The sequence below is a fragment of the Rousettus aegyptiacus genome, unplaced genomic scaffold, assembly GCF_014176215.1.
Source record: "Rousettus aegyptiacus isolate mRouAeg1 unplaced genomic scaffold, mRouAeg1.p scaffold_m13_p_1, whole genome shotgun sequence".
Taxonomy (NCBI): Eukaryota; Metazoa; Chordata; class Mammalia; order Chiroptera; family Pteropodidae; genus Rousettus; species Rousettus aegyptiacus.
Window position 1 is genome coordinate 6,111,058 of NW_023416284.1, and position 21,859 is coordinate 6,132,916.

Genomic DNA, 21,859 nt, shown 5'->3' on the forward strand with positions numbered 1-21,859 from the left:
GAAGTGGGAAGGGACAAGGAACCACGAGGTCCAGCCTCTGACTCAATCCACGGACAACAAAGTGGAGGTCTTTGGAAGGGGCTGCTCGTGGGTCACAAAGGTGGGGCTAGAACCTACCACCCGGTGCTCTTCCCTCGACAGAGATATTCCCTAAAACCACCACCGGCCACCCCCGATCACAGCCACAAAGCATCTGAGGCTCCAGGAGGATCCCTTTGTCTCCTGAAAACAGAAGAAAGCAAAATCCCCTGTCTGAGACTGGTCATCCTTGCCCTGAGCCATCAGGGACGATGACCCTGGTTTGCGAGTGGCCCAAAGATCCTACCCGGTTTCAAATCCGTCACCGACTAGCTGTGCGATCTCGGACAAGTGACCTTGCCTCTCTGGGCCTCGGCTTCTTCATCCGTAAAACAGGCAAAATAATCCCTGTGCTGCCTTCTCGGGAATGATCACAGTGACTACAAGATCAAGAGGGCACACTGGAAACCCTCGGAGCCCAGAGGCTCCACAGAGACGCTATTCCCAGGACGGCCTCGGGAAGGGGACACGGGGAGCATGGGAACAAGGGCTCCTCAGCAAGGCCACGGGCATGGGCGCCTGAGTTCTAGGCCAGGCCTCCTCAGACCTCTGTGGCTCTGCCTTTCACCCACAAGCCTCCTTTCTCTTACTGGTCACACTGCTGCCACAGACCTGGATTATTACTATAAATCCTTTGAACAAATTTTGAAGAAAGAATCTCTGATCGACCCAGGGTCCGGGCTGCCTCGGGGTTCACTAAAAGAGCTGGTTTGGGGAAGGGGGGACAAAGCGATACAAGAAAAAAACAGCTGTAAGGACTCCCTAAGTTTTACTCAGCCTGGATATCACAACCAGGAAAGCAGGTGATTAAGACTAAAGGGGGACACACATGGGCACACGAACGCACAGTCACATACACGATCAATCACAATCCCACATACACAACCACGCGCAGTCACTCAGCCTTACACACACGGTCGCGCATACGTAGTCACACACAATCATTCACAAACATTCGCATGATCTCACACGCGACCGCACACAAGCTCACACACACAGCCACTTTCACACGCACACAACCACACATACAATCACATGCACACCCTCACTCCCAACTCTCCCCTGCCAAAGTCTTTCTTCCTTATTCTCAAAATGTCGTCCAGCGGACTTCAGGAAAAACGGTCTAGTCCAATCTGGTAAATACAAACTTGTCCTCACCCCTGATCACACGAGATTCTGAGTCCCACTAGAACAGAGCCGCTTCTAGGACACCAAGAGGTAGGAATCTTCTTTGAACCCGACCGGAAATGAGGGCAAAGGCTGTTGGCAGTTGGGCATTATTGGCCAGAACAGCCAAGTGAAACATCCGTGTTTGCCAGAGCCCAACCTGGCTGTCCCTGCTCCAGCCCTTTCTGCCTGGGCCCCTCCGCTCCCACTCCCATGCTGGCCCAGAGGTGAGCATCACAAAACGGCTTTCACGTTGCACAAACGAAAGGCCAAAACCCACTGCGGGAAGCAACCCACGCACAAAACGTGAGGCGTTTAATTCGGTTCGAACTGGTCCTCTGCATTTTTCCCTCATTTTCAATTCTCCCCACTTGGGAAACAAAAGAGTTTGTTGTTGAGGCTCAACCGTTTCTTGGGCCTTGTCCGAGTTCTACCGTGTTTTTCTTTTCCTTTCTGTCTACCCCACCACCCCCATCCCGCCTTCCCTGCCTCCCCACCTTGAATAAATAAAGCGCCCGAGCTGGCACAGGCTGGTAAGGAAAGTACAAACTATCTCTTAATTTTATAATTTTTTTTTTTTTTTTTTAACACGCTGGCCTGGGGTTTTGGGCAAAGGACAAAAGCTATTGTTGAACAGCAGAGCACGAAGGTCTGAGTCACCGATACGCCTCAGCTTCGAGAGATCTCATAGGTTTCTGTGGCTGGCACAGCCGGTGAGCTCAGCACCCTGCGGGGGCCGTGGGTGCAGGCGCCCTCGCGCCCGGCGCTGCCCCGCCCCCTCCCCCTCCCCAGGGCTCCCTACTGGGCCAACACGTTGGCTTTGTTGGTTTTTAGTCACAGGAGAGAATTTAAAGAAAATGCTGCAGGGAAGAAAACACACACACACACACACACATACACACACACACCAAATCGCCGAAGCCCCCCCATTCCGACGCTGTAATTTCCACGTTGGAGGACGACCTTTCAAGCTTCGTCCGTGTGCATTTGTGCTTTTTACGCAGCGTCTGTCCCGGTGCTCACGACACTTGGCCTTCGGTGTTTGTGTGTGTCACACACATAATAAACATTTTTCCACGTTTCAAGGATTATCATTCGTAGAGGTAACACTTATTTCTTCCTCTGTGTTATTCTCGGGCAAACACTCTGGAGTGAGAGTGGGGGACGGGGGCCAGGGGGAGCCTTCTCCACGAACTGAATCATTATCCACGCGATTCTAAACCAGGTGGGGGTCTCTGCCTGGGTGATCCAGACCACCTTGGCCTTGGCGTGCATACCCGGAGGACAGGCAGAGGCTCTACCCAAACCCTGCCCATCCAGTAGCTGACCACGACCACCCCTTTCCTGGTGCCCAGAGAGGAACGCTGGCTCCAGCAATGGCCTTCAACCTCACGTTGACCTTCACCCCCACGAGTTGCACTTCCTCTTTATAAAGCGCCCTGGCAGCAGAGGGCCCATGACAACACTCTGCTCTCCATTTTTATATCTGAATATCTCAAAGCACTTAGCAAAGACTTTCATTTTCTCATTACCCCAAGGAGAGGAGGTCATTCGGGAAAATGGTACAAATATTCCCATTTGTCAAAAGCAAGGAGGAAGTGAGTTAAAAGGAAAATTCTACCACTTAACGGAGCAAAACCAACTTAGGAGAGACTGCAGAGGTCCTTTGCGCCTCCCCATTTACCCAGTTTGCTTTCTCCAACGAAACTGCAGGAACCTCATTACTGAAAAGATGGCTCGGGGCCAAACCCAGGTTTCCATTTTGCAGAGAATCAATCTCTCCCCAGAGACCCCAGTGCAGGAGACCCCCCCACCTGGGTATCAACCAAAAGCATATTCTCTTGTGATCATAGTTCTGTAAAATATAAATATATAAAGGAAAAAGACACCAGAAAGAAATACAGCAGGTAGTAAACCAGGCAGTGTTACGATAGTTAAATTACAGGTAATTTTTTTTTTTTCCTTTTATCTATTTTCGAAAATGGTTTAAAATAGGTTATGGAAAGAAGCATGAGTTTCAGTCACATCAACCTGCATTCAAACTCCAGCTCGCCTTTAACCAGCTAGGTAAACTGAGGTAAATTACTTAACCTCTCTGAGCCTTATTTCCTGACTGCTACAAGGAGAACGGAACCATTGTCCGCCTGGTGTCTTTCGAGCCCACGGAAATTCACAGCACAGCATCTGACACAGTTGGTGCTCCGTAAATGTCTATTTCCTTCCTCTTTTAATAAAATGAAAAGGTAAAACCAACTCACCTTGCTTGCTGCCCCATAGGGACAAAAGCAAGACCCTTCACGTGTACCCTCTCGGATCTCATCCACATCCCTTCGCCCGTCTCCTTCCCCCTTGTCCACTCCCCAGGAAGCCCCCAGCACACAGACCTCAGGATGCTGGTCCTGGCTTTCCTGTAGGTCACCTGGAGGGTGAGGATGGGGGCTCTGGGGTGACAGACAAGCCCTTCTGTAACCTCCTCTATCAGGACAGGCCTCGGTGAGCTCCTCCAGGGAGCAAATGGGCCTCATGCAAGGACTCCTAGGACACACAGGGCAATACCTGGGCTTGCACCTTCTTGGCAGTCGTCCTCCGGGGACAGGTGCCAGGCTGCAAAGGCCACCTGCTCCTGGGGGAGGGCAAGGGCCACGCTCCCAGTCGCTGAGGAAAAGCCAAGGAAAACCAAGATGGCACCAGCATCTGGGAGCTGGCGCCTCACTGTGCCAGGCCGGCCAGGCCGGCCAGGCCAGGGGCTGCCGCCCCAGGGGTCCAGACCCAGCCCTGGACATGCCAAGCCTCCTCCCTCCTCCCTCCAGCGCTGTGTACTGGGCTGACGTGTTGGCTTTGCTGGTTCAACAATTATGTGTTCAGAATTCTGGTGGACACCACCTGTGGGTGGGGGCTCCCGGGTGGCTTTGGGCAACACCGAGCCCCCCACCTGTCTGCCTTCCTGATGACAGATGGGGAGGAAGGACCAACAGCAATAGTAGCAACGATGACTACTGTTATTATTAGCAAGTGCCAGGTCCCTTACCAGCATTATTTCATTTAATCCTCACGGGAACCCCATGCTGTAGGCACTATTATTATTCCTCTTTTACCAATGAGGAAACTGAGACTCATAAGCGGTACGGATATGCCTAAGGTCACAGTGCTAATAAGTGAGGGAGTGGATTTGAACCTGTGTACTAACTGCTGTCCTACAGCGCCTCTGCACACGGGGGCGTTCTCCCCCCCCCCCCCCCGTGTGCAGAGCTCCTAAAGCAGCTGCACTCCACCAGGCCTTCTCCAGAAGGGAGCCCCTGAAAGGCATCTCTCTCTGGCCACAGGGGCACACATGCACCTCCAAAGAGCAGGCCGTAATTCTGCCAGAATGAGTACTTCTCCTCGCTTCTTACCTCCCAGAAAGAGAGACTCCACCACTCCACTGAGAAAGGATGGTCATGCTAAAGAGATGCCCTTTTGCAAATATGGGGTGATGGGAAGAAAATGGGGAGATGGGAGGAGAATGTGCAAGGTGGCCGCATTTTCCACCCTGGCTCTCCTGAGAATGTTTAAGTTGGGGAGGCCTAGGGACACGGGACCATTGGCAAGGGCCACGTACAAGTGTTTACTGGTTTAGACATGGTAGAGGAGAAACATGGCGGGGGGAGAGGCAGTGGGTAGGACCCTTGGCATATGGAAATCCTCGAAATTGCAAGCCTTCTTTGCAAGCCAGGGATGATGCCAGCTCAAAACGGTGCACCCTTTCTTTTAAAATTACACTAGGTCTCTAATGGGAGGCTGGATATGGGGAGGGCATCCGGCAAGGTCCCTACGACACGGGCCACCAGCTTCCCAGTTGCCAGCAGCAGGTCCCATGCAAGCTGGTGGAGCCCGGCAGGGTGGGGGCCGGGTGGGCCATCCGGGGCAGACAGTCTCCAATGGTGCTGAGCACAGCACATCGCTTCATTCAGGAACCCAGAGTAAAATGTACAGCTGGGTCTAGAGTTGATTCAGCCCTTAACTCATTCGGGATCGCTGGTGGAGCCACCGAGGTGACCTGGGGGGCGGCGAGGGGGTATTGCAGCAGCCTAGGGGAGGCGGTTACAGGCCAGCAGGCTAGGGTAGGACCCCTACTGATCATGTGGATACATATAGAAAGAAATCATAATTCTTTTCAAAACCCATCTAAAAACCAAACAAGCATTGGGAGTTGAGGGAGGGATGAGTGAGCGGTTGGGGTGGGGGGGGGGAGAATGGGGGGTAGGGAGCTTGTTTTCCACCCACTGCCAAATTCTCATTTACTGTCAGCTCCAATCCATTGGGAACTCACTGACTCAATTGCCTTTTCACGGGGAAAGGAGCCTGCACAATACAGGGGACTTTTCAGCTCCACATTAGCACACAGGGCACTGGGCAATGTCCGGGAATAAACACACACGTCCCTCCCAGAGGCCGCCGACCCCACCCCCACCCCCAAACAGCGCAGCCAGCCCAGCCAGCGCCACATCTGCTCTCCCCGACTCGAACAGTTTGGGTTTTTTTCCAACGTGGTTTGGCCGGTGAAGAACTGTGTGTGTGTGCGGGCACGTATGTGCGAGGGTGCACATGGGCGCACTTACATGTGTGTTGGGGGAGACAGGGGCTCTAACTCACAAGTGGAGGGGCCTACAAGAGTCCGTTTGGGGGCAGTTCCAACTCTTGCTTTTGCCCAAAGAAAGAAGGGATGTTAATCAGGTTCCCAGAAGAAAGGGATTGTGGGGGGAGGCACCAGGGGGCAGGGGGCCGGGATGGGGAGTTCATTTAAACTAAATCTGGAAGGTGTTGATTACGGAGAAATCGACATTTGGTCGGGAAGTGTCCTAAAAACTTGGCAGTCACCAAAGCTCTTCAATAATCATTACGAAAATAATATCAACAATTATAAGGATAATTATCATAATAACGGTGGTCCATACTTTTCGAGGGCTTGCTCTGTGCTAAGTGCTTCCACTCATGAGCTCGGTTAATGATCACAAGGGCCCAACGAGGCAGGTACTGTTTACTGTCACCCCAATTCCAGGGTCAGACAGTTAAGACCCCTGCCCAAGGTCACAAAGACCAGAAGTGAGAGAAACAGTTAAACCTCTTCTTCCTAACTTTAGACCAGCCACACGGCCCCGCCCCAGGAGAGATGGTGGGATCTAAGGAGAAGGCAGCTCCAGCACCCAGAGGCCTCGACGCCAGGTACAGAGCACCTTTGACACGTGGGTACTTCCCTGCTGCCCAGCCCCCACCCCCATGCCTCTCCCTTGGGGCTTGCTCATCATTTTTGCCCCAGCTCTGAGGGCGGCACCCCTCTGATACCTTCCTGCCCGACGGAACTTGATGTGATAACGGAAATGTTTGTTATCGGTGCTGACCAACACAGGGGCCACTAGCCACAGATGGCTGTGGAGTACCCGAAATATGGCTAGTTCATCGCAGAGTGGAATAAGTTCGTTTCATTCAAACTGCTACGTGGGCTCATGGCGACTGTATGGGACAGTACAGATCCAGAATCCCTCCTGCTACCCCTTTCTCTCCCAGCACAAGAGCCATTTTGGAAATAAACTGAAAGCCTCGGAAGTCAGAGGTATGGCCCACCAGGAAGGCCCCCACCTCAGCACTGAGCATCTCCCCAACTCTGTCGCGGCCTTTCAAAAATCCCTGGCCTGCCTCTTGCTTATTTGTCTCCTCCTCTCCTTTCTTATCTTCCCTTCCTCCATCCCTCTTATTCCTTCCTTCCTTCTTTCCCACCATTTCTTTTCCCTCCCTTCCTCCCTTCCTCCCTTCCTTCCTTCTTTCCTTCCCTCCTTCTTTCCTTCACTCCTCCCTCTTTCTCTCTCTTTCTATCTTAGAAGAAAGCATCAGTTTAATTAGATAAATCCTCCGAGCACGTGGCCTGGAGTTCGTCATGGAAATTAACCTGCTCCCAGATCTCAGATAGTGAAACAGGAACCGGGGTGTTTCGGCACAGCACAGTGAAACGGGAGAGGCCGATGGAGTTTCATGCACCTCGTCTTCCATAAGTGCCCCTCGCCCCTCCAGGGCTCCCCACTTCATAGCCCCCATGCTCTTCCCTTCTTAGGTTGCTGGCTCCCGGCCACCTCTGCCTTCTTCCTTGCCTCCTGAGAAGTGTCCCCGGGGCAGAATCACCCAAGGGTGGGGAGGCAAGAACCTCAGTTCCACGTAAGCCTCAGTTAGCTCCAGCCAACCAGGGACCCACCCTCGGTCCCCAGGCTGGCCTGTTACTCACCTCACCCTCATCCTGCAGACCCTACTGTGTTGTTACTCATTCCATGAAATAAAGCTCAAAGTCGAATTTCAGCAAAGGTTAGCGAGGACGATCGCTGTTCTCTACTTAATTCTCGCACGGTAGGAATTCCAACCCCCATTTTACAGGTGTGGAAACAAAGGATTAGAGGAGTTAATCTGGGCCAACTGGGAGAAACGTGATTCACACGGGGCTCAGCCTGACTCCAAAAGCATGCTCTTAACCAGGGCGTTACACGCAGGCCTCTGGGGACTGCCAGCATGCGGCGCCCTCAGGCCGAGCGAACACAGGCAGAGGTCAGCAGCACCTGGCACCAGTTCCCAGGGTCTGCCCCCACCCCAACCCTCTTGCCTCCCGACTCAAACAGCTCCACACAAGTCCCAGGAATGTCAGTCTGGCCACAACAGGAAAGAGACCGATGGCCCCTGCCCTGTTTGGTGTCTGATTCCGAATGTGGGTACGATCTTGCTTCTTGTCCTCTTCTGATTCATCATCGAAAATACCAGGTAGACCCCAAGGCAGCCCAGAGAGGAAAAATGCAAAATCCAGAATTTCCGACCAACACCGTAGCACCCCACACCTACCAGTCCCAGCCCCCAGATAAACAGAGGATTGAGCTCTCCCCAATCTCCCACCCACAATATTCCCTGTTGGGCAGCAAGTGCGCCCACACTCGCCCCCACAGGGGTTCAGAACATACACACCTGCCAGGCCTGTTCTAAACACTTCACATGTCTTAGCTCCTCTAATCCTTACATCAGCCCCACGAGGCAGGTACTGTTATCCCCATTTTACAGATGAGAAAAGCAAGGCACAGGCTTGTCAGCTGACGTAAGCCAGGACGTTGATCCCCAGCTACCTGGCTCCAGAATGCATAACCTGTAATATATACAGCTCTTCAAGGAACCCATGGCTCAAAACAGCTAAGTACACCCCCATATCCTGAATGGGATTCCCCACGCTGCCTAAAAACATCCGCCCCCACCCCAATTCAAACCAAGCTCCCAGTGATAAGAGAACCAACCTGCCACCAGATAGGCAAACGTAACCCCAGCATCACACACTACATCCAGGCCACGGCTTCCTGGAGCAGAATTCACAGGGGTCCCCTTTGAGATGGGTTCCATTTTATATAAAACTGGCTAATGTGACATTGCAGGGCACCCTGCACTTGACAACATGACCATGACGAATTCTTCATTACACTTAATTATTTCAAAGGCCATCAGCTCAACCTTGTGAGGGTGGTAGGGTCAGAGGCCATTTGATAAGAGAGAAATTAAGGCCCAAAGAGGTCAGATGACTCGCCCAAGGCCACACAGTGATTTACTGCAGAGATAGACCTGGAATAGGGTCTCCTGATCCCTGCAACTAGACCTCAGCGGAGCTCTGGACCACCCCAGTCTCACTCCATCCCAGCATCCCAACCAGGTCTCCCCAAGGATCAGATTTCCCTGAAATTCCCAAAGGAGCCTCTGGGACTAGTGGGCCCGGAAATGGCCCTCACATAGCAAGCCGCACAGCTGAGATCCCCGAGGGTGAGGGGGGCGGGCGGAGCTGGAGACGCTGGCACAGCCCTGTGGGTACTCTGCCAGCAATTAGTGCTGGGGAAGGGTGCCAGCCCGGCAGAGCTAATCCCCCACCCCTTCTTCTCATTTACACACACACATACACACACACACACACACACACGCACGCACGCACCCACACGCACACGCTCGCCCACCCCGAGACCAGCAGCAGAGCTTCCTCTCCGTAAACCTCGCCAGCACAGCACACACAGGGCATGCGATTTGGTCATCGCTGCTCTCAAACGACCAAAGAGCAGAATCTGCCCGCCATTAACCCGTCCCGCTCTCCCTCCGGGCTTCCCATCGGCTCAGTCACCAGCCTTCATCTCCAACTCCCACGCACCCCCTTTCGCATGCTCCCCGAAGTTGCTTTCCAAACAAAACAGAGAGTTAAAAAAAATGCAAAACCCACTACAATTAAGTCAAACTTGAATTGTGTCTCCCCGCCCGTGTCTGTCCCCAGAGAAAACGATCCATGTTTCGGACATGACCTTGGCTAAGACCCTTCCTCAAACACTCTAGGAAAATGCCAGCCGGACGAAGGAAAGGCTGCCTTCAGCCTGGAGTGGGGGTGTACCTGAGCAGGTACAGTTCTTCAGAACAGAACCTGCACGTGGCCCCGACCCACCTCGTGTCACAGTCCGACTGCTCTCCCCGGCACTGTCGCAGGCAGGGGTGGGATTGGCAGCGATAACCGATTTTGCCTCCTTACCACCCCCCTTGTCCCCCATGTCCCTGGAGAGTTAGAAAGAAGCCCACCAGCGCGAGGGACCCTAGTGGGTCCTTAGCCGAGTTCCTAAGACCTGTGAAACCCCTTCAAGTATAAGCAGTATTTATGCTTATGAGATTTTTTTTTTTTTTTATTGAGAGGATACTCACAGGGGACACATGAACTCAAAAGGGGGAAGAAGTAGAGAGCCCGCCACCCCACCCCCACCCCCACCACTGTAGGCTCAGCAGTGCCTCATCCCCAGGTAGCACAGAACACAGGGCTGGGCTCCAACTGCCCCTCCTGCAAGTGGCCCTGACCGGCTGCCTCCCCCCAAGGGAGCTGCCCCAGCCTCGTCCTCGCCTTGCCTGGAAGCCGGTCACTGGGAGCGCGGGTCTGGGAGCTGTGCCATGCCCCTGGGCCGGGCCGTCAGGTCTGCCCGCAGACCGGGCAGAGCACGGCACAGCGAGCCCACCAGCCAGCGGGGAGCAGGAGGAAGCCAGCGTGCCTCTTGGAAAACCTCGCAGATCCTCTAAGCCACCTAGTGTCCGGAGCTGAGCTCTGGCCGCTGGTCTGTCCCTCCCGCTTCCCAGAGAGGACAATGCAGGGGAGCCCGCAGGAACCCAACGCCGGGGGCAGGGGCTGAGCCTGCTGGGGAGACGGAGCCCAGCAGGAGCACCCCAGGGGGCAGGGGCTGAGCCTGCTGGGGAGTCGGAGCCCAGCAGGAGCACCCCAAGGCAGGGCTGACGCAGGGCATGTGTTCCTGTCACCTCTGCTCCTTGCCCCAACGAGTCGCCCTGTCCTGAAGATCAGCAGTGTCAACAGTGTCACCTCAGACAACCGGCTGCTCCGGGCTCCTCTGGGCGCTCCCAGTCCAGCCTCCCGGCCTTTTGCAGAGTCTCCCCAACCCTGGGCCTGCCACTCCCCCGGGGCCACTTGGGCCCCCACCTCCCACCCCCCTCCTCTGCTCTCTCTTTCCTCTCCGTGTCCTCAAGACTCCTCTCACCTTGAGAAGTGTTAGGATTACCCAGCATTTACACTCAATGCTCTTCTTTATTCCTTAAGACTTATTAAGAATGATAATGAGTTCTGAAGGAGCCACACGTCTCCCTCCCTCTCTCCTTCTCTCTCTCTCTCTCTCTCTCTCTCTCTCTCTCTCTCTCTCTCCCCCCACCCCCCTCCTTTGCTCTCTTTCTCTACGTGTCTTTTCCACCAAAGACACTCAGGACAAACCCAGACCAAAAGGGAGAAGAAATTCCAACAATATGGAACAAGGGCACTTGAGGATTTATAGTCAATAAATCGCTCTGTCTTCTTCCCTCTCCTTAGTTGTTCTCAATTATTCAGATTTAAAAAAAGAAAAAAGAAAAAAAAAACCCTCCCCCTTCTGTGCCTACCACCCAGGCCACCCCTCACTCTGCCGGACTTCGAGCAGGGGGAGCGGGAAAGGCCCTGCGCAACCTCGTTAACATGCAGCTCTTAAACGGCTGATTAATTTTTGCAGAATTTACGACGGGCTTCGGCTCTGCCCCCCCCCCCCAACACTGAGGCCTCAGAACCACAGTAACTTAACTTGGTGAACTTCAGGGGGCAGACATGGGGGGCTCGCCCCAGCAGCCTGCTATAACCTGGAACCACACGGGCAGCCTGGCGACAGACAGAAGGCACACAGATGCCAAAGGCCAGGCAGGAGACAGACCTGCTCGTGTGGATGGATCGGCGCTGCACGCGCAGGGGAGAGGACCGGGCAGGAAGAAGCCACGGCTAACTTCTGGCTATCTGGGACTTTTTAATTTCGAAATAAGGCAGCCAGCAGAAAGCGGGCAGAGCGAGAACCAACCCTCAGAGCTGGCGAGGATGGCCAAGTTCACAACCAGCAAGCCACACCACGCATCCCGGCACAAGGGCCGGCCTTATCGGTCTGCCCTTCAGAAAAGGGGAAGAACAGATCCTAATGAAATTACGGTTTTTAAAATGTCTATAAATTAAATCTCTCTCTCTCTCTCTCTCTGTGATTCTCTGCCTGAGCTCCCTCCTCTCCGAGGCTTGTTTGCCTCTCCTCAGTTCCCTCTGCTCATGTCTGTTTTTCTGATATAGACATCAAGAGGTTACGGGCTCAATTACAACTCCGCTAAAGTCTCTGCCTCAGACTTGCCTGGCCTTCTCTTCTCCTCTTCGGAAACCAGATACGGCGCGAATCTCTCTTCTGCTTTATATTTTTATTTTTAACGCCAAAAGCCGAAAGATTCATTCAGTTGACTCACAGCCTTTTTTAACTTACTTCACATGGGGGGGGGGATATCCTTTTTAATTGTGTCGGAGTATAAATACAATATAAATGCTTTTCTCTTTATATCTCATTCCCTGTTCTTAAGGACACACATAACACCTTGGCTATACATGAAATTTCCAAGGTGGGGGGGCGGTGCAGAGTACACATTGCTTAATTAATATCTTGTCTGTTGAGGAGGGTAAAGAAGCTGCTGGAGAATATCGGTTGGACATCTAGTACATTTCTAAAGTTAAGGGGCGACGTAATAAAGCTTCCTATTAGCAAAAGGTCCATTTGAAAAAGGTGAAATATAAATGGTGATTTTTTTTTAAAGGAAAACATTCCTTCTACCTTCCCCAATACTGTCACTAGATACGGAAGATATGTTGTCTATATCATTTCATATCCTCAAAAGCTACCCCGCACACACACATGCACACACACCAGAAAAAGTTTAAAAAATCCAAATCATAGCTCTTGATTCCTAAAAGCAGAAACCAGCTTTAAGTTGTAGGTCAAAGGGGAAAAAAACAAAAACAAAACCTCACTACAATTCTGGAAATATTAACCAGAGGGGATTTCAAAATGTAATTTTCCAGGAAAAAGCACTTGAGACAAAGGCTGGAGAAAGCTGAAGTTCAAGGTGAATCAAAAAGAAAAACTTTGTCTTTCCAATTAACTAGACTGGGAAAAAGAAGGGGTGTGGGGGACGCATTACTACCAACTCATTAATTCCTTCCTGTAAACAATTTAATTAAATTCTGCTAAACACAGGAGAAATCCTCATTTCGGAGTGCTTCCCCCACCTCAAAAGCAAATTCCTCCAGGTTACTCCCCCCCAATGCCAACACTTCCCGGGCTCTACAACCTTCAAATGGATTCCAACCCAGGCATGGACTGCACAGCTCACGGCTGTAAGAATGACAGCCTCATATGTCTGAAAGCTGACACTTCAGCTTTTAAAAGAAATAGGGGGAAATAAGCTGTTGACTTCTTGGTTAAAGTATTTTCTTGTTCTAACTCATGTTCTTATGTCACTGAGCTAAAAAAGAGAGAGAGAGAGAGATAGAGAAAGAGAGAGAGAGAGAAGAGAGAAGAGAGAGAGAGATGACTTTCCTTGAATGATCTGTTTAACCTAAGCCAGGGGAAAAAAAAGAAAGTCATTAATTACTTATGTGAGCTATTGCTTCAGAAAGACAATAAACCTGCCCGGTCGCCATGGATATGACATATTTGCTCTGAAAACAACACAATAATTAGCAAAGGGGAAAGATACAAGGAGAATATGCAAACTCCTGAGTTTAAAGCTACAGTGCTCCTTTCTACCCTTAAGCCTCTGTTCTGTTTGCAATCCAAATCAAACAAATTTTTAAAATACAGCGAAGGGCTCCTCTCTCCTCTGGGCTGAGAAGCAACACCCATTCCACCCCCTTCCAAAATAAAATAATATAAAAGAGAACCAGGATGGCAGAAGGAAAAAAAAAAAGTCAACAATTGCCTCTGTTTTGTTTCCTATAGCAGGGGTGGAGTCTGAGGTTTGTTTTTTCTTTCTTTCATTTTTCTTTTCTTCCTTCCTTCTTTTTTTTTTTTTTTTTAAGTGTACTCTTATTTAGCATTGGACCTTCTGGCCAGATATAAATTTATTTATGAAAGCCAAATGCCCTGTGTGTGGCTCACCCCTCTCCAAAGTGAATGAAAATGGGCAGGGGTGGAGGTGGGGGGCTCAAGTTGGAAGAGAAAAGCAGAGTACTCAGAAAGCACCAGCTCCAGGGCGGGACGCCCGCTCCCCCCACCTCAAAGAAAATGGAACCTATGCCTTACTTTAATATTAAAAATGCATTAAATGGTTTTACCTACAACTTAGTCCCAAAGGATCATTAGGAAATGCAATCGCTTTGTATCATATCTGTCAGTGTGATAAACATCGGCATTCAGAGTAGGTTTGCAATTTTTCAGAGTGTCACAAACCAAGATAATTTTTTTCCGCCTTACTTTCTTAATTCACTGCACCCACCCCCCTCAAAGTCACAAGTCCACAGAAGACTGCCTGAGAAGGAGAGAAAAGGGAGAAAAAGTTGATATGTTCTCACACACCAGAGAGAGGGTATTGATAATCTCCTAAAAAGTAGGGAAATTGGGACTTTAAAATATTTGGTTGAGTATTTTGTAAAAATTAAAGCGCTCCTTTACGTTTGAGTAAAAACTCTTCCCCTCTTCCCAGAGGCCAATTTTCCAAAAACAGATGGTCAGGATCTAAAAGAGAAGCAAATATACCTCAACCCCCACAGGCAGAGAAATCTAACTTTGAACTTCTTTTTAAATTAAAAAGGGGGGGCAAGATAAACTATTAATAAGTATGAAAAATTAGCTGAGCTACAAGTTTTGTTTTTCTTATTCAAAAAATTCTTTAAACACAAGGGGAGCAGATATAAAGGAGAGGTTCATATTTGACTGAGTTCCTATTTTTTTTTAACAATAGTTGTTTTTTTTTTTTTTTTTTAGATTGGACTCTTTGATCTTGAAAGAATTTTGCTCTTATATGATGGGGGGAAAGGGGGTGGTGATGAAATGATCTGTTTTAAATGATGATGCAACCTAGGGATCAAAGCCTTCGCTTTCTTCTAGCCATAATAAGCTGTACTTGCCACAAAGCGTGAGTATCCGGACTCCTCTCCTTCGTAAGAAGGAAATAAAACGCACGGAGACTCAGAGAAAGACGCGAAGTCTCCGCAAGGTGCAAAGTCTAAAAAATAAAACATGACCAAAAAAAAAAAAAAAAAAAAACGGAGGGAGGCACTGCCCCTTTAAACGTTTTAGTGCATATGGAGTTTGATTTCTGAAAGAGATCAGTTTAACATCTCCATAGAAACCAGCAACAGATTATCATCAACAGAATAAATAACTAGTCTAATAAATTAAACAGAAGGCATAAGATCGCTGGAAACCTGATTACTGAAGTTCAACAATATTCCCCATAAACTCTCGTTAACCGCCTCTAAGGTGGCTAACGAGATGGGGGGGGCTATTTCTCCAACTCGCGGGGTTCCAGGGAGATGGTGGCCGCTGCCTGGTGGGCAGAAGTTCCCCTGCGTGCCCTGCAGAGGGTCTGAGAGCCCGAGGAACGGCAGACCATAAAGCGAAGTTTGGGAAGTGGGAAAGCTGCAGGGCGTCGGGGAAGACAGCGCGAGTAGCCGGAGATGGCGCGGAACGCGCCGCCAGCCCGGGACGCACCACCTCGCTGCCACCAGGGCGCAAACCCTGAGCTTTGCGCTCGGGCGCGGATCCGGCCAGCGCCCCCTCTGGGCACGTGGAGCGCAGCCCCGGCGCAGCCCCGGGGGACCAACTACCCCCCTCACCACGCCCGGCGCAGCTGCTCCAGCTCAGCCCGGACAGCTCCCTTTAGGACTGCGATGTGCGTGGTGTGTGTGTGTGTGTGTGTGTGTGTGTGTGTGTGAGCGCGCGCGCGCGCGCCGATGGGTGGGCGGGGGGGGGGGGCGCACCAATTTACAAGGCGATCTGTTTTCCAGTCCCTTCGAACGGTCTCACGGTGCGCCCAAACCAGCTCAGAGACCTCCTAAATTTACCAACTTTGCCCTTCGACTTCCCAGGCCTTTCCCCCTCGCCGCCCCCATCTCTTTGAATGTACCGGGTGTTGGCGGGACAACCACACACTCTGAGGGTCGCGCTCCCAGACTCCGCTGAAGCAATGACGCATAACCCCCTAGTCGCCCCGTGAGCCGACCAGGTTTGGGGGATCTCCAGGCTCGCCGGAGGAATGTTTTCGCTGCTTCCCGGGTGGACAAGTCATACACACCCGCACACGCACTCGCACCCTCCCCAGAGCGACTGGAAGGAGGTCCTCGCCGCACCCTGGGCCGGCTTCCCAAGCTGAGGCTGGGTCAGGAGAAACTTGTGCGTAGGGGGAAGCGGCCCCCTGCTTCCCTTGGCACTCCTTTCCTCCCCCAACTCCGGACCCGGGTCGGGGATGACTTGGAAGAAGAATCTGTACCCACCCCCTAGAGAAAAATCTATTATTATTATTTTAATCTACGCCCCCAAAGTGTCCCTCCCGCCGTGATTGACGGCGCATACACCTGTTCCCCTCGCCGAGGAGCTTCCAACCCTGGGGACGGACGTTCGCCCAAATGCTCCTCAGCGGCCCAGCGCCAGCCCGCCGCCCTCGCCCGCAGCCCCTGCCGACCTCCCCAGAGCACCCCTTGCCCACACCTTGCCACCCCAGCGGCTGCCCCCTCCCCTCCCAGGCCCGATTCCCCGCTCCCGGCCGCGCTCCCGGCCGCGCTGGCTTTAGAAAGAGAGAAAGAACAGAAAGCAAAACTTCCTGGCGGCCGACGGCCATCAGCTGCACATTCTGCAAATGCCACCGAGTAAAAATAAACCGGCCGCCGCTCCGCCCGGCCGGCTCACCCCGGACGCACGACTCGGCCCCCAGCCTCGGGAGCTCCCTGACTGTCTGTCGGGCCCGATCCCCCATTCCCGCGCGCCCCCTGGAGCCCCGCTCCCCTGCACTCCTCTGCCAGCCACCACGCGCTCCTTTGCCCTGAAGCTCGATCCCAAGTGTCCGGGTGGACCGGCCGTCTCCCGGTTGGTGCCCCCCTGAGCTCCGCGAGCCACTCTTCTCTCTGTCCTCCGCCTGGTGCCTATTTCAGCAACGCGCCCCTGGATTCGGGGCTCTTTCCCCCAAATACTAAGCCCCGAGGTCACCGTCAGCCCAACCTTGGGACATAGACCCCGCCAGTCCCTCTCCCACCGCGGCTGAGCCCCCTGGGAACGCACCGCTCCACCCGCCCGCGGGCCCGCCAGCCTCGCGTCCCACGTCCCCGGGCGCAACTTCTCTCCCAGCGCACACAACAACCGCGGCAACTCCCCCGAACTTTTCCCTGGACCCAGGCGGGCTCCGGCCGACAGCCGAACGGCTCTGAGCCGGTGCCCCAGCTCGCTGTGCCCAGCACTGCCAGCCCTGCCCCCGGGGAGGCTAGGGTGAGGGGTGGGGGGTAGGGGGAGTGAGGAGAGCCACTTGCCGCGCCCGGAGCAGCGCACTTGAGACAAACTTCCCAGGCACAAATGAAAACGGGGACGCCGCTTCCCCCCCCCTCCCCAATTGAAGCAGCCTCTTGCCTTCGTCTTCCCACCGGAGGCACCCCTTGGCACTCTGCGCCTAAGTGAACACTGCCTACCTCTGCCGGTAGCACCTACACCCTGGTACTGGGGCACAAGAGTCGGCTGGAGGGGTTCCCTACCCACCCTTTCCCCTGGGCAAAGTCTTGCAAAGTCACCCCAGCCGCCCCTCACCCCTGCCTCTTCTCTGCCCTGGAGAGCGCACGAACCCCTGCAGCTGGGGGGGGTGTAGGGGGAAGGAGTGATTACCCGGTATTGGCGAGCACCTGCCCCCCCCCCGGAGCCCACAGCGCGGGAGGCGCCCCCACCCTATTTGCAAAGTCCTGCACTCGCGCCTAGCACCTCCCCCTCTTCCCCCCTACCCCGCCGCCCCCTCAGTTGAAGTAAGTGACCCCCAGGAGCAGCAGCCCTCCCCTCCCCCGGAGCCGCGCGCTGGGCATTCCCCTGGCCACAGCCCGCGACGCGCCGCCCCGCGCCCGGGTGCCAGCCCTCTGTGCCCCCTGCCTCCCGCACGGCCGGAGTTGGGTGGCAGCCGCCGCGCGCAGGCTGGCTGGCTGGCTGGCTCTCTCGCTTGCTCGCTCGCCCGCTCCCTGCTGCAAGCGGCAGCCCCGGGGGTGGGGGGCTGCACCGGGACAGGGGGCGAGGCGCGGAAGCACCCTGGGAGGCTCGCGGAGCTGAGGGGCGTGGGGGGGCCGCGCCAGAGGGAGCGCCGAGTCTCTTACCTGCACTTGGGGCGGCTTTGGGTGACTTTCCAAGTCCGGGGGAAAAATGTGTGTGTGTTTGGGATGGAGCGCCGCGGGCGCGCATGCGCTGCCCAAAGTTGCCGGATCCCGGATTTTTCGCTCCCAGTCTCTGCTCTCGCCCGCTGTGATTATGGAATTCTCCGCGGCGGAGCAGGCGAGTGGGTGGCATGCAAAACCCGGGACGGATTGCAGGGCCGGGCTCCGCTCCACCCTCGCACCCCCAGACCTTCCCCTCCCGGTTTCTTCCCACCCACCGCCGGGGCCGAGCTCGGCTTGCGAGCGCCCCGAGGCGCGGCCTGCCGAGGAGCATCTGAGCGCACGGCTCCCTTTTGCGGCTGGAAGCTTTCTATACGCCCCAGCTGCGTGGTGGAGCTGAGGCTGGGGAGAAGAGCGGAGGGATGGGAGTGGGTTACTTTTCACCTGTTCTGAACCCCAGAGAGCCAGTCGGCTTGCCACTTTTCCTGAAGAACTAGCTCTTTTCTGCAAGTTAGAATGTTAGGAACGTGATGTTCTCACTGTTCCATAACCGCTTTGCACTTATTCTTCGCAAGGGAGTTTTTCGTTTCGTCCGTTGTGCAAGAAATAAATCCTTAAGTGAGCAAGATGGGCCGTGAAGAATGAAGGGGTGGGAGGACGTGCGGATAAATGAACGTTAAAACAAATGAATAATCTTATTTCAAAGAGAAAAGATCTGTGAAAAAAATAAAACAAGGCATGAAGAGGGTCTTGGGAGGGCTAATTCTCCCTCCCCAGGTGAAAGAGGAGGGCCTCTTTGAGAAGGGACCTTCATACTCCTTTGGAGAACCCCTCCCCCTTTTCTCCCTTTGCCCTCTCTGCCATCTCGCAGTTGGTTTGAGGTGGCCACACCAGACTGAGCCTGCAGCTCAACAGCACTCGTCCTCTGCCCAGTAGCTCTGGTCCTGCCTTCCTTGGGCCAGGCCACCCCTGGTCCAGGACTGAGGCCTGTTTCCCCATCTGAACAAAGACAGAATGCAAATAATGTCAGATCTGAAAGAAAAGGGGAAGCACTCAGATGGTGAGATAAGTGAGAGACTGACCACAATAGTAAACTAAATAGCGGAACGATTCGTAGAATAAATGAATAAAAATTCCAAGTGCGACCCACAATTTTGAGCGTGTTCAACAGAATGCACTAAGGGCAAAATGCCACAGGCTGGTAAACATTGTTGCAGGCTGGTAGACTTTCGGGCCTAATCTGCAAGGTTTCAGCAAAGCCTCTCAGGGCTGGAAATGACAAGAAGCCCTGTATGGTAATTGTCCAAGAGAGAGATCTGCTGCGATGTATTCCGTGCCCTGCCTAAGCTGGAAGTTAATTGGTAAATGGATGGAGACTGGAAACTCTATGGCCCTCTGGCCCTGAGGTAGCCAGGATTTGCCTTGTCCCTTAAAAAGCTTCCAGATTTGGGAGAGGAGGCACAACCGTCGCATGCCCCTTAGATGCTGAGTGCTCTCTGCTTGTTTCAAAAATAGAGTTTGTCTCCTTACCACCTGGAATGAGTGTGGATCGGTTCGGGATTTGTCCACACGGGAAGATCAGATTTGGGGACGAGATACACCTCTCAATTTCATTTAGTTTTCTTCCCTCCTTATCCCCATAATTAACCGGAAGCGGCCATACATCAATAATTAACAGTCCCCATGGACTGGTGACCCATTACTCTCCATTGCCACCCTTACCCCCATCAAAGTCACTCTCGGTTCCCAGGAGTTGGCTGCTGGCCTTTAAGACCCTTGTGCCTAGTGACTCAGCAGAAGGCACGGCCGCAAAGATCTCAAGCCCCATCTTGCCATTCTGCAGAAGGAGAAACTGAGGCACAGTGAGGGGTAGTGACCTGAGAAGCGGCAAGGAAGGTCTTCTAACTTTTGAGTCGGGGCTTGTTCCACTCCTGGGCAGTAAGAAGAAGTGGCTAATGGCTTGGGCTTTGAGATCACACTGCAGCCACTCACCAGCGGGGTGACCTTGAGGAAGGTATTTGACCCCTCTGTGCCTCAGTTGCCTCAACAGTGAAATGGGGATAATAATAGTACTTACTGCCTGGGCTTGTTCAGAGGCTAAAGTGAGTTAATGCAGGAGAAGCGCCTGGGCCAAGATACTGATCGATAAATGCCAGTAATTGTCATTGCTCCTTGGGACACCCAGTGCTCCCTCTGTTTCTCATCGCTTCCTGTCTCCTTTCCCTTCCTTCTCCGCTGTCCTTTATTTTCCTCCAGCAACAGCCCACATCATCCATTCATACAGCAGGCGTTTGCCGAGCCCCAGGGAGCAGATTCTTACCAGAGCTGGGGAGACAAAAACGAACTCACTCGGAGGGCCTGGCCGAGGAGGTTGCTAGCCTCTCCCCTCCCTATTTTCCCAATCTAACCCCCCTCTTTCCACCCCGCCAGCCACATCTCACCCACCAAACTGTTATTAGAACATTTATTCTTCCCTCCATTTTTTTCTCAGATACTTTGCAATTCTCCCATCCCTCAAAGGGGCTTTGTCTTCTAAAGGAAACTCATCTGGGATGGGGTAAGCGTGAAAGGAGGGAGGGGGACATTGGGGCGAGATGAAAGCGAAGGTCTCTCTTCCTTTTGCAACTCCCACCCCCAACTCAGAAAATAAAATCAAATAAGCAAGGGGCTGGGAGAGAGCACCACGCCCAGACAGTGGCCTCTGGTCTCGCAAGCCCCTCGAACTTGTTCCCCACTCCCGCCCCTTTGCAGGGACTGAAATCAGATGCTCTTTTCCTCATTTGCTTAATTTTAGCGTTTCCTGAGCTTTCCCTAAAATTATACAGACTCCTTCCCCTGGGCAACAAGATCTGGCCACTGCCTGTCCCTGGACCTCACTTCCTCCACCCTCCTCTTAGTCACATTGCCCCCGACACACTAGCTTCTTGCTGCCCTGAAAAACACCAAGCCTGTCCCTACCTCAGGGCCTTTGCACTTGTCCCCTCTGCCTGTGACGCCCTTTCTGTGGCTGCTTCTGTGGCATCACTCAGGTCTCTGCTCACACGTCCCCTCTTCGAGGAGGCTTTCTTGCTAAAGCAGCTCCTCAGCCTTTCTCTGTCATTTCACCTGGTGTGAGCAAGCGCCTACACTGGTTCTGTTTATTATGTGTTCCCAGATTTCCTGCCCAGCTGCCCCTTCTACAGTAAGAACTCCCTGGAGGCAGGGACTCCGTTCTGCGTCCCCTGGTGTTCTCGACACCTCACACAGTGCCTGGTACACAGCAGGCCCTCACTCTCTGTGAGTTGGGCACTGAATCACGATAAGCCTATGTGGTCCCTGCCCCGGAGGGACCCAAGCTGTAGGAGAATGACTAGAAAGCTCCTAGGACAAAGTTTGAGGGGAAGAGGAGGAGCTGGCCCAACCCAGAAGTTGCAAGGTTGGCACGGTGGCTTTGCCAACTTTTTCATGCTCTGGCCTTTGGCCAGGGGTCGACAGTGGGGATATATATAATACTCTGGTGAACTGTACCCCAACAGAGGAAGCTGCACAGGCAGGAGGAGGGGAAGTGGGGTCAGCTAAGGACTCTATCAAGTTCACCTATCTAGCCCCCTGCCTCCAGGTGGACTGCATGTGATCCAGCGCCTCTCCTGTTTGTAAGTCTCCAGGGAGGACTCCCCTTGCCCCCTCACTAGACTGTGAGCTTCCTGAGGGTAAGGTCTGTGCCTTTCTGGCAGAAACCGAGGAGCCAATCATAGTACCTGGCATTCAGGAGGCTCTCGGTGACCGATGGTTGAACAAATAAATTTAAATCTACTTGTTTGTATAATTGGGAAAGCCTTGGAAATAATCACAGCTCAGCTTCCTGGTCATTGATTTCTAGTCCTCCACAGTGATGGGAAGCAACACCTAACCGTACACTATAGCTGTTATTTACTGAGCGCTTATCATGTGCCAGGC

At 53.1% G+C, this 21,859-nt stretch overlaps 1 protein-coding gene across 2 annotated transcripts in view; it reads right to left on the minus strand.

Moving 5' to 3' along the window:
- Positions 1 to 18,020, minus strand: part of CASZ1 (castor zinc finger 1) — a 146,337-nt gene extending 128,317 nt beyond the window's left edge. For both annotated transcript variants that reach the window (XM_036228565.1, XM_036228568.1), the window contains exon 1: positions 17,927 to 18,020. The gene's annotated coding sequence lies outside the window, so the exon portion shown is untranslated. The remainder of the gene's footprint in view (positions 1 to 17,926) is intronic.
- Positions 18,021 to 21,859: the final 3,839 nt, after the last annotated feature.